This window comes from Phoenix dactylifera, chromosome 11 (assembly GCF_009389715.1).
Source record: "Phoenix dactylifera cultivar Barhee BC4 chromosome 11, palm_55x_up_171113_PBpolish2nd_filt_p, whole genome shotgun sequence".
Lineage (NCBI taxonomy): Eukaryota > Viridiplantae > Streptophyta > Magnoliopsida > Arecales > Arecaceae > Phoenix > Phoenix dactylifera.
In genome coordinates this window covers 26,819,513-26,831,627 of record NC_052402.1, presented here as the reverse complement: position 1 = coordinate 26,831,627, position 12,115 = coordinate 26,819,513, and positions in this window count along the sequence as shown.

Genomic DNA, 12,115 nt, shown 5'->3' with positions numbered 1-12,115 from the left:
TTAGGAAGATGTGTTTCCAGTTTGAAGTAGCATGTTTTGTCTTGAATTGAACAGGCTGCTGCCTGCTTGATGATTCCTGCCTTATTTAAACCCAAATGGGATGTAGTTCATTCCCAAATCCCAATAAATAAGCTGTTAAGATTGTTGGAGCGGCTGCGACATAAGAAGTGGAAATGACTTGTTTATGTTCCTTTATCAACCGGGTCTAAGAGAAATTTAGGTTTCTTCGAAAAGAACTCTAAGGGAAATTGAAGAATGCAGAAGGAAGAAAGAAAAATTGACTTAAGGCTATTTTTTCAAGTCTTCCGATGTGCACGCTCCAGAGAATCTGCATTATTCTAATAAATGATGGATTGCTCTTTTTATTTATTTATCCAATATTGTCTATAGTTTCTGGTATCTAATTTGAGGTAAAATAGATGAACTAATCAGGGTAACTGATGTGCATATTCAATCCAAGAAAATTACATCATAAATTTCAAGGACTAATGCCACTCAGCATGTACCTCCTTCCTAGGGTGGCAATCCTCACCATTATCAATCTACTCTGTTTTGTGAATTAATTTTTCTTTTTCTTTTTTTGCCCTGTGATCTGGCCCTTTCCTGATCCAACTGATCGTAGGGAGAGGGTGGAAACCACTGATTGAGAGAGTACATGATGGACCCTTCTGGCTTTCTGCTATCAGTCTGGTGGGGTCAAGAATTTCAGAGAATATGAGGAGCCACCAATCGATATAAGCAATGACTGTTGGGTATAATTTATCAAAAAATGACCATTATTGGAGTGCCAAACCTTTTACAAGAGTCGATGAGAAATTTGCCTCCACATGTATGTTCCTGCCTAACATTCTCAACAAGAGTTATATTTATATGTATACTCTCGTAAAACACTTGTTTTGCGATTCTACCATTTTTTTATTTTTATTTTTGTATATGTACCGATGCTATCTAACGTTAAAAAATAAATGGTTTCAAATTAAAATAACTAAAATACCCTTAATGGGTAGACATACAAATAGATTGTGATCCTGATAGCAGAAAAAGAAGACAGGGACAATATCGTAATTCTAAAATTTTATTTTATTTTTAATTAATATAAATATGATTTTTCTTAACACCATTAGAACAACTGTTATATTACGGGCATTTGTACAATAACAGAGTTTTACAAGAGTATACATATAAATATCAATTTTAGAGGGGTATTCATGCAAAATCCGATATTTAGAAGGATATCCATGCAAAAAATTTAAAAGTTTTTAGCGAAGCCAACGAACAAAACATATAAAGTTGCAGCTGATGCTTATAGCATTCTCTTCTTTTTTTTTTTTTATTTCTTTTACGAAGACTGTGATGTTCCATACGTGTCCAATGATAAGAAAAAACAATAAAGCAAAGGAGCAAACAGAAAAAGGGTCCAAAAGGGCAAGGCGGTTTTCTTCTTTCATGGCAGATTAGGCAAGGCTTGTTGATTTGATTGACCATCTCGCTGATGAATGCTAGATACTAGATTAGCTTTAGAAAGGAACCAATCAAAAGTACAAAAAGACTAGAGAAAGCATAGTGCCAAGATGCTTCCTGCTTATATGCCTGTGTGACAGTTGTACATGAAAACTAGACCTTTTCCTTCTACAAAAACCAGCATTTGTTGTCAGAGAACATTGATCATGCCTCAAGTCAAATGATAGGAGTGAGGTTACCAAGGTCAGGAATCATGCCATATCTCCATCATGCTTAATGTGAAAGAAGAGCTATAAATACCTGAGTTTTTCTATCTTATCCAATCTTTCATAAACAGTAAACTAAAAGCATCAATTTATGTTTCACCTGTTTGTCCAAATCCCATTTTTAATCCCTCCCCCACTAAAAGACAGAAGGCAGACTTATATTCCGTTAATTTTTCCATCAACGTCTCATACCGAGCGCAATAACAATAAACAAGACAATAGCCACAGCACTTAGGTCCATGAGTTGGAAGCATTCTCAACGCATGGATTGGAAGAGATTCCATATTCGAATTCAGATGGTGTCATTCCCACTATTGTTCTCAAAAAAAAAAAAAAAAAAAAGTGGCATAAATGTTGTTGGAACAGATCTAGATGAACTAGAGAAGAACAAAGAGATTCAAGATGATAGAGAGAAAAGAAAAACACACAGACCTCATAAAAAAATCCCAAACAGTTTTTTTTCCTTCCAACTTTGTCGAACTGAATCATGAAGTGGGGTGGATCAAGGAATTTAAGGCACACTTAACGAATGTAAAGAATATTTTACATCTTTTGCAATGGTGGAAATCTGTTATAATATGAAAAATGTGCCAAAATTTATGAAAAATGTAGGTTTCTTGTTATTTGTTGCAGGATGTAGATGAGAAACTCCTATCATTTGAGTTGAGGCGCGCGCCCTTTCTGTCTCCTCAGTCCCCCTCCCCGTGACCAGAGCCCTGCGCGCCGTTCTCTGCGATCCATCCCGTCTCCGGAGAACTCGAAAGGAAGCGAAGAGAAGTCTTTGGACCTTAACGTAGTTTCCTGTGATTCTTGTGATGCTGAAGAAAACATTGATCATGCCTTCTCTAGCTGCCCAATAGCCCGACTGACCCAGGAATATATCTCTGCCTTAACCTTTGTCTCATTCTCTTTTGATGATTCTTATTCAATGTTGGGCCTCATCTTTGCCAGAAATTCAGTTTTTCAGGAAGCTATTGTAGAATTTGGTGGATGCATGCCTTGAAGACATAGGAATGACAGAATTTTTCAGCCTGCTATTTCTAATTCTAGGTTTGTCACATACTAGTTTGTCATATTGGCATCTGAATTTGTAGAAGCCTCAGCAGATCACTGTTTCAGTTTGTCATGGCACCAGGTCACCTGCATCTCTACTAGCCCCCTCTTTTTATCACCACTACAGATTCACTTGGGTGCCCCCTCCCCATGAGTTACTGAAAGACAATTTTGATGGCTCAGTTAGGTAATAATGGTGCTGCTGGTTTTTTTATCAGAGGCCATTATGGTCGACTCTTGTATTTACGGCCGAATTGAGAGCAGCTTGGGAAGGTTTTCTTGTGGCCATGTTCACTTTAAAATGCAGAAGAATATAACTTGAAGGCGATTCTGGCCTAGTTATAAGCTGGACACAAGGAAAAGCTTGTTCCAATCTTAATCCTTTACAGATGGATATTCTGCACTTCTCATCTACGTTGGAGTAGTTCAATGCCAAGATGCTTTCAATGAAGCAAATTTTCCTGCTGACTGGCTAGCAGGATGAGGCATGAATTTGGACTTCATGGATGGGGATGCTGTTTCTTCCAAACTGGCGTTTTTCCTACAAATGGATTCTATGGATTTCAGATTCTTTCAGGCTTCCCGACTTGAATTTTGTCCCTTAATTTTGTTTTATTTTCTGTCTGTGGCACACGTTGGAGATAGTAGTAGAGAGAAAATGCCACAAGAACATAAGCAGAGGCAATACATATTCCAGGACCAAACACGAAGTTCTGAAAGCTAAACAACTTACAAGGAGCCAATTATTAATAACTTTTTTCTTAAAAAAATGTTCTTGTTTGATGAGCAAATTTTGGTGGCAATTACTTTAAAGAATGTTGACGAAATAATTATCTTCATTTTGGAACAAATTCAGAATCACCCTACGGATAGATGCAGTGACACAAGACCGTCCATAACATGCTAACATAAATCACGGTTTCATCAAAGAAGAAATTTAATTGTGAAAACTGTGGATCTGAAAGGCAATGAACTGGAATCTTCACCAAGTCACTCCCCAAAGAAAGATTTCACTAACTTAGATAATGGACGAGTTAACTTAAAAAATGTCTTTGAGCAATCCTAGTGCATCTTTCTGTAATATCCAGATGTATATAAATGTCCCAAACTAAATGCTCTTGAATACCAGCAATAAATATTCCAAGCCTCAATGGCAGGTCCCTGTGGAATGGTAGAATTGTTCCCTAGAAATTTCGGCGTACAGCGACAAAAACATATCAGGCTACTTGTTTTCTGACCGTTGGGATGGTAAAAAAACAAAAAAAGCCCGAGAGAAAGAGGTCCAAAGTTCATTGCAACAACTTCACGCCATCTAAACTCTAGAATGAGATATGTTGATGCACTGATCTCTACACTTTAGCTTGGTCTTAGCCAGTTACCTTAGATGGTATTGGTGAGTGGCATGGTCTGCTATACCGCCGGGTATACGTACCATACTATACTGAAAGAAAATAAGTACAAAATTTAACTTCGAGTCGATACAAGCTTTGTACCGCCTATACCGGGATGTACCACCCCATACCGTAGTGTACCATTTGTACTAAGACATAACGAGATGCATATCGATCCGTACTGAAATAATTATTGAGAAAAATAATTAGAGAGCTATTTCGATACAAATGTGTATCGTACCGTACCATACCTATTCGGTAAGTACCAATAAGATATTCAGTACCGAAATTGCGAACTTAGGTGGATAGTTCCACTAATATAAGATGGCATTTACTAGGATAGTCTTCTAGACTGTTGCACCCAACCCTGATTCATTTGTATTTGTCCTTATATTTGGTTGACAAAATTCACCTATAAATTGATTCTTGATTAGATAAAAGGCTAGCATATGCTGGACTTTGACTTACTTGCATTGACCAATTTATCATTGACAATTACCTCCATGACCAGCTCCTTGCTAAGTGACTTTTTCGTGGGTCAAGCTCATGCTATTTAGTGTTGACGGTTGAGTTGGACTCAACCCAAGTTCACCCATTGCCACCTTGTACATATTTATCCCCAAAGGCTTCAGAGACGGTATAATGCTGGTCAAATAGACTCGTACTGAAACACAACTACCTTCAATCTCAACGCTGGCCTGCAAGCTGTTATATATAACTTAAGATCAGTCGGAAATAATCCAAGATTGGTGAGTCTTCCTGGCTTCACTACCGTGTTGGTGAGATCTTTGATCAGAAGAATGTCAATTTTAATTGATCCATTAAAAGTATTGTTGCAGAAATTGGACCCGGGGGCGACCACTGGCTGAGAAGGAGGAGCTCCGGCAAGAGTGGCAGGTGGCGATCCGTCGGCAGGCTGCATCCTCCGGAAAACTTGCAAGAAGCCGGTGGCCGGGATTTCCGGTGCCGGCCCTCCGATGCTTAAGTCAGAGGAAGCTATTGTGAAGAAGGAGAGAGATTACTTCCTGAAGTTTTCAGAGTTCGGACCTCTTCTATGAGGAAGAGGTTTTCCTTTTATAGGGGGGTACAGGATTACCTGTGATGTGACGGGGCAAATGAGTTACGGTCATGATTGAGCACGATCGTGTAAATTAATGCATTGCCGTGGAAGATCAGGGCGGAGCCAATGAGTCATCGTGGGTGATCAGACGTAGTTGAGTGAGTCAACTGGTTGCCGTGGAGGGCCTGAGATCCGTGGATAGCATGCGCATTAATTGTTGAGTGAGCCGGAGATCTGCGGAGGCCATGCACATTAACTATTGAGTGAGTCGAAGGTCTGCGGAGGCCATGCGCATTAATTGTTGACAGCGGTAGCAGGGCATGGTCCCCGATTGAGCTGCAGAAGGATGTGACCGCAGCGGGTGGATGGTAAAGTCAGGCTTCTGAGATCAAGAATGCCGAGGTCGGGTGCCCAGGTCGGACGCCTCGAAGTCGAGCGCCTCCAGGTTGGGCGCCTCCAGGTTGGGCGCCTCGGGGTCAAGCGCCTTCAGGTCGGCGTCTCCAGTCACGTGCTGGTGATGCGTTCACGTGTTTCGGGACGATTCATTTTTTCCCCAACACTACCCCCTGACTTTCGAGTTCGAGCCGCTTACGAACTCGGGCAAGGGAAGTAGTTGCCTTTATTGTACTAGTGGGGGCCAGGTAGCTTTAAATTATTCCGGCGTTTCGCATGCTTCGAAGCGTCTTTAATGAGGGAGGACGGGGCGACGCCCTTTCGCCTTTCTAAGTTGTTTCATGCCGTGGGCTCATGATGAGGTTGCGGGATCCGACGGGACGCCGCCTCGATTCCGCTTCTGAGGTGTCGATCCAGGTTGGTATGTCGCTTCGATTTTCGAAGCTGACACGTGGCGCAATCTGGACAGAAGGCGGTATCCGGTCTTGCCGATCTGGGCCGTTGGGAAGGTTTATATAAAACCCCTGACTTAGCCCTAGAAGGCTCTTATTTGGCCGCTGCAGCTGCTGCTCTCTTCTCCTTCCTTTGTCTCCTTTCTTCCTTTCCCAATCGCGACTGAGTCTTCCTGGTGGTGCCCTGAGGTGGTTTCCGGCGACTCCACAGTAGATCACTTTCCCACATTGGCTCGGGGGATTTTTCTTCTTCTTCTTCTTCTTTTCCTCCTTCATCCTTTGTTTTCTTCCTCGTCTTTCTTTTTGGAATGGGTCACGGTCCAGGTGAGGTCGGGTCTAGCCTGATCAAGGAGGAACTGGAGTTGGTCCGTTCTCGGTTTTTCTTCCGGCCCGGGTTTCGTGTCGAGCTTGCAGGATCGGAGGACTGGGTAATGAGACCTCCTCCAGGTCGGATCGGGGTGTACATTGAGACACTTTAGGCCGGCATTAGGTTTCCCCTATACGAGTTTGTGAACGAGTTGCTGGTGGCGTACCAGCTCGTCCCAGCACAACTTGCTCTGAACTCGTGGAGGACCATCATCGGGTTTCTATCCCTTTGCCTTATGCACGGGATACCGACCTCGGTGAACGTCTTTTGCTGGTGCTTCATGTTGAAGTCTAACCTGGCGGACAGAGAGTGGCTCTACCTTGCCTTTCAGGGCAGTAGGCCACTCTTCCGAGGTACCCCTTCCTCCATTCATGAGTGGAAGGAGAAATTTTTCTTTCTTTTCTCCGAGTTCTTGTGGAGATTTTGAAAGTGAATCCTAGGTTCTTCGGTGTTCAGCATGCTGATTTTTTTTTTTTTAAACCATGGCTGAACCTGATTGGGTTGCCTACGTACCCCTTCATAAGGGGGATCAAGCCATACGTAGTTCTTTTCAAGTTTTAAAAATGCAGCGGAAAAATCGAATCAAACAATTTAATTCGTGCATGCTTACAAGATCAAATTTAGAAATCAGCATTGTAAGAACACATAGGATTATGCCGGAATCGTTTAAATAAATATGCTAAAACTTTATGCATGATTAACTATCAGATCTGAAAGGTAAACACTCTATTCCGATTAATCTCTGAATATCCATCGAATGGATTCTGGAGATAACTCCATGAGGAGCCCCAAAGGAGGGTAAAACCTTGAGAAATCGGACCGAGACCCTGACTCCAAAATAAAAGATTAATATAGAATTAATACCTTTTATGATGGAAGAAACTTGTGGATTTGATTCTTGACTTCGCAGCCACGCACACGAATGGCCTCTACGAGAAGTACACGTGAAGCCCTAGGTAGATCGTCTTCCGCGGAAGTGCTAGCTCGCGCAGGAATGCTGCAATGGCTGAAGCTTTTTCCTTTTAAACACTCAACCTTTGATTGTTCTTCAAGGAGATGGAGGATTAATATGAGGAAGAAGGAGAGAAGGGATGGAGGCCCTCAGAATTTTTTTTCAAAATTTTTTTGAAACCTCTAAATATGGTACATATTGAACCCAAGGCATGGGGGTCTTTTATAGCCAAAAGATCCCCCCATGTATCACACCTAATTTAGCCAATTAATTTGGCTGATAAAAATCTCAAAAATTTTTGGTGGTTTGGCAGCTAAGAGGAGATAAACATATCCAAATTTCATACATTTTGGATCCCTAAAATATAGGAATTCATGCATCCAAAGTTCAGCCGCAGACCACCCTATTTCATGCGCCATGCAATCCCTACAAATTAGGAAATTCATCTAAATCTTTCTAGAAAGATTTCAGGCGCCATTTTTATAGAAAATATAGCCCCACATCTCTCTCCTCTTACGCCAATTTTTGGCCAAAAATAAGGAGGATAGGCATGAAAAATATTAGGAATAAATCAAGGTATCATTTTTCTCCAAGAAGATAAGGATGGGTTCCTAAAATTTAGGAATTCTTCTTCTTATCCAATTTTGATTATTTGGACTCATAATCCTCATCAAATAAGGTCTTCTAATTGATTTGGATCAAGCCCAATCCAATTGGGTCAAGTTTCATCAATTGGGTCAAGCTCAATCTACTTGGGTTGAACCCAATCCAATTAGATCAAACCCTGATGCAGCCCAAATTGAATCCTATTCAATTTGGCTCAACCTAAGTCCAATTACTCAATCAAATTGAGTTCATTAGTAATCTAATTGCTAATTAATCCTCTAATAATTTAGTAATTATTTTAATGTAACTTTTGTTTTGGATAATTTGTCAATGGAATTGACCAAATTATCCCTGAATGATTCTTAATCATCAATCAACCATTTGATCAACCTAGAAACTTCTATGCGTGTGACCTCATAGGTTCGAACCTAAGCCGGTAGTATAAGAACGTCTTCCTGTACTAATCGATGTGACCATCTAGCAATGGTACCCGACGTTCGGATAGGCCGAATATATGCGAAGCAAATATTCTGGAACCCTGGACTATGGTTACTGTATAATTCAATCCCTTTGACTCCTAATACCATGATGACTTAGAGCTCACTGTCAACCCTATAATTAGTACATCTATTATGTGATTAACTTTAGATATTCCGTGACTCCTCACTGGGATTACCCTGGCCAAGGTTTTGCTAAATTAATCACAAGACATTATCTCCTATTTTCAGGAGGGGTCAATTCTATCTCGACTCACAACTGACTACGCAAGTACCTGACTGCACCCAGTGACCTTCCATCACTGAATTAGAAATTCAGGTAGTCCGGTACCAAAGTACAGTGAGTTGCTTGCTAGTCACAGGTTGCGATCTCAGGTCAGAGGGCCAAACTTATACCCATATCCACTTGGAACATCTGTTGACAGTAGAGCGTTCTGAAATTGGTCACGTTCGGTGAAATGTACTTCTACACTTCACCTGTGTGGCATACCAGTGTCTCCACACTCCTTGGTTAAGAGGACAACCAACGTATATGTCACACAACGATCTAATCCTGATAATGTTGTCGTCCTAGTAACAACATATCATTTGGTCGCGCACTAGTTTAAGGACTCGAAGATAAATCCTTCTTTATCATTAATAAATTCTAAGGACTTCATCATATAAGAGTTCATTTGAAGATGTAAAATGATGAATAATGCCAAAAAATACTTTATTGATTTGTCAATTTATTTACAAAATTCAATCATCAACATGCTGACGATTGACATTTAGGATACAATTCTCAACAGATTTGACCCGAGGTGGGGGCACCCCCGGCTGAAGGCCCTTAATAGGCTCCCCCAGCTTTCGGCGGACGATCAGAGGGTTCTCAACGCTCTGCATGGCCTCGGGAAAAATATCCTTCTGACCGATCTCCTGAGCGAGGAGGCCTTGGTGAACGATGGCTTGAGCTCGGCGCGCCCCGAGGGTAAGAGCAGTCGCACTGCTCTTTCTTTGTTTTGCTGTCTTTTGTCTTACTTGTTTCTTTCCTTCTTTTTTTGGTGCCAATCTGACACTTGAAATTTTTTTTTCTTCAGACGTTGCTAACATGGTGACCAGCAACATGGTACTCTTCGCATGGCTCATCCCGAGCCCAGGAAGAAGGCCAAGTCGGCCTCTACTTCTACTTCCGCCGAGGTCAGTGGGGCTCATCCCGAGCCCAGGAAGAAGGCCAAGTCGGCCTCTACTTCTACTTCCACCGAGGCGGCGGTTTCTGGGGCCAGGACCTCCGAGGTCGTTCAGAGGGAAGCCCTTCCTGCCGAACGTACGAGCCCGAGTTCCAGGGGGCGAGGGACTCGGCGACCCCGCCTTGCCCGGTCCCTAATTCCCAGCAGTCGAGCCGCCCGATCATCCGCTTGCGGCATTCGGATCCCGAACTGGGTAGTGGTCTCGGGATCCCAAGCTCTTCTCGTCTCGCAGCTCCAAGCTCGGGCAGGCCGAGCTCGTCAAGGGCCAATGTCCTAAGCTCGTCCGCGGTCGGAGGCCGTTCCGAGAGGGTGCCTGGGGGTCCGGAGTCCTCGAAAGATGAGGGTGGTTCGGCCCTTTATAATAGCGATGTCGCGTGCGGGGTATTTCGCCGCACGTTGCTTCCAGCTGATCGGGCCAAGTTCGAGGCCATCGATCCCGGGAGCCTTGTCGACCAGACTTACTGCATTGCGGTTCGAGTAAGCCACACTTGTTGCTTTTGCTCTCTGGTCTTGATCGTTGACATCTCGTTGATCTTTACTGACTTTCATTTTCTCCTTGCTCTCCCTCTCTTCTTTTTTTTACAGCACCTTCATCAGCTCGACATGTTGGTGCTCATCGCGTCGGAGTGCCAGAATAAGGCTCGAAGGAGCCAAAGGCAACAAGAAGAAGCCGAGAAGAGGCTTGCCGACTCTAAGGTCGCGCGGATGGAGGCTGCCGAAGCTGAGCGGCGATCGGTGGTCGACCAGCTCGAAGAGAAAAAAGCCTCGCACACTTTGGCGAGGTCGGAGTTGCGCGCCTCCGAAGTGAGTCTAGCCGAGGTCAGCTCCGAGGCCGCCTGCTACAAATATGAGGGCGGGGTTCTCCGCCTGAAGGTCGAGCAGCTCGAAGCTCGAGAAAAAGGGGGCGCTGGAGCAGGCCCAAGATGCGGTGGTACTCTTTAAGAAGCCGGAAGAGTTCCGCGATCTGATGGAGGAGGAGGCCGTGGACGGGTTCCTCCGCGGCTTCGAGAACTTTCGGAGGTAAATGCAACGGTTTTGCCCCCAGCTCGACCTCAAGGGTATTCGGCCAAGAATGGGAGTCGGCGTAGGGAGCGAGCTTGGAAGCTCCGACAACTGGACCTTCGACGTTCCCGCAATTCTCGAGGCTGAGTAGGAGGCTACTGAGGCCGAGGCTGATGCGACCGAGCAAGCGGCGCAGGAGATTCCCTCTGGGGAAGCCACTGGGGGCACTCCCGAGGCCACTGGCGAAGCCCAGTCCGAGGCCGTCGAAGATGGTCTCGAGACAGTTTTTGCCGAGGACCCCCAAGTGATCATTGTGGACGACCCCGAGGTCGATGCTGAAGCAGCCGCTGCCCCTTAGGACTTAGCCTCTTTTTTTTCTTTCTTTTTCTTTGTTTTTTTGTAAACGAGGTCGACCTCTGCGGCCACTGTCCGGCCAGGTGAGTCGACCGCAAGGTCAAGTTTTGTATTCAGCCCTCGAGCTTTTATTAATGAAAATATCCTCTTTTCAGACTCTGCGAGTGTTTATGCCTGCTTCTGTTTGCATAGTAGATAAACTTTTATTTTGGCTGCTTGAGTTGGATTTCCGTCTGGCGCATTTTACCAAATCTTCGAGCTCGACTAAGTTTTTAGACCTAGACTCTGGTAGAATTCGGTAGAATTCGCTAAATCTTCAAACTCCGCTTCTGGAGGAATTATGCTAAGGCTCTAGGCCTAGATTTTAGGAGGATTCGCTAAGTCCTTGTGCTCGGGCTTCGAAGAAGTCCTGCTTAGCCTTTAGGCCTATCCTCTGGAAAGATTTCGCCAAGTCCTTGGGCTCGGCTTCCAGAAGGTGCTTGTTGAAGCTTCAAGCTTGGGCTCGATGACAACATAGGCTGAGGTTGGGCTATCGTTGGAGCTTTCATGCTCTTTGGTTTCGAACTCGGTCGAAGTGTCATCAGGCAGAACTTGAGCTCATGGCTAGTGACTTAGCATTTCCGAGCTCAGCCAGGGAATCACCGGGCAGAGCTCGAGGTCATCATTGCTGGCCGTCTCGGCTTAAGTCGATGTTTGGACTTAGCTGGGCCTTCGTCCGGAGGAGTCTGGAGTAGGTGTAGATCGAGCTGGAGATTGGTGGTATGGAGCTCCCCGAGCTTGGTCGGAAGATTATGCGCGAGGTTGAGGGAGGCTTGGTCTGCTGACGACTTGGCGTTGTTCGGCAGGGTTTTCCGGGGTCGAGGGAGCTTGGGCTCGCTGTCGACCCGGCGACGCTTTTCGAGGTCGAGGGAGCTTGGGCTCACTGTCGACTCAGTGGGATATCCCAACCTTAGTCGAAGGATCGAGCACGAGGTCAAGAGAGCTTGGGCTCGCTGTCGACCTCGCGACGCTTCCCAAGGTCGAGGGAGCTTG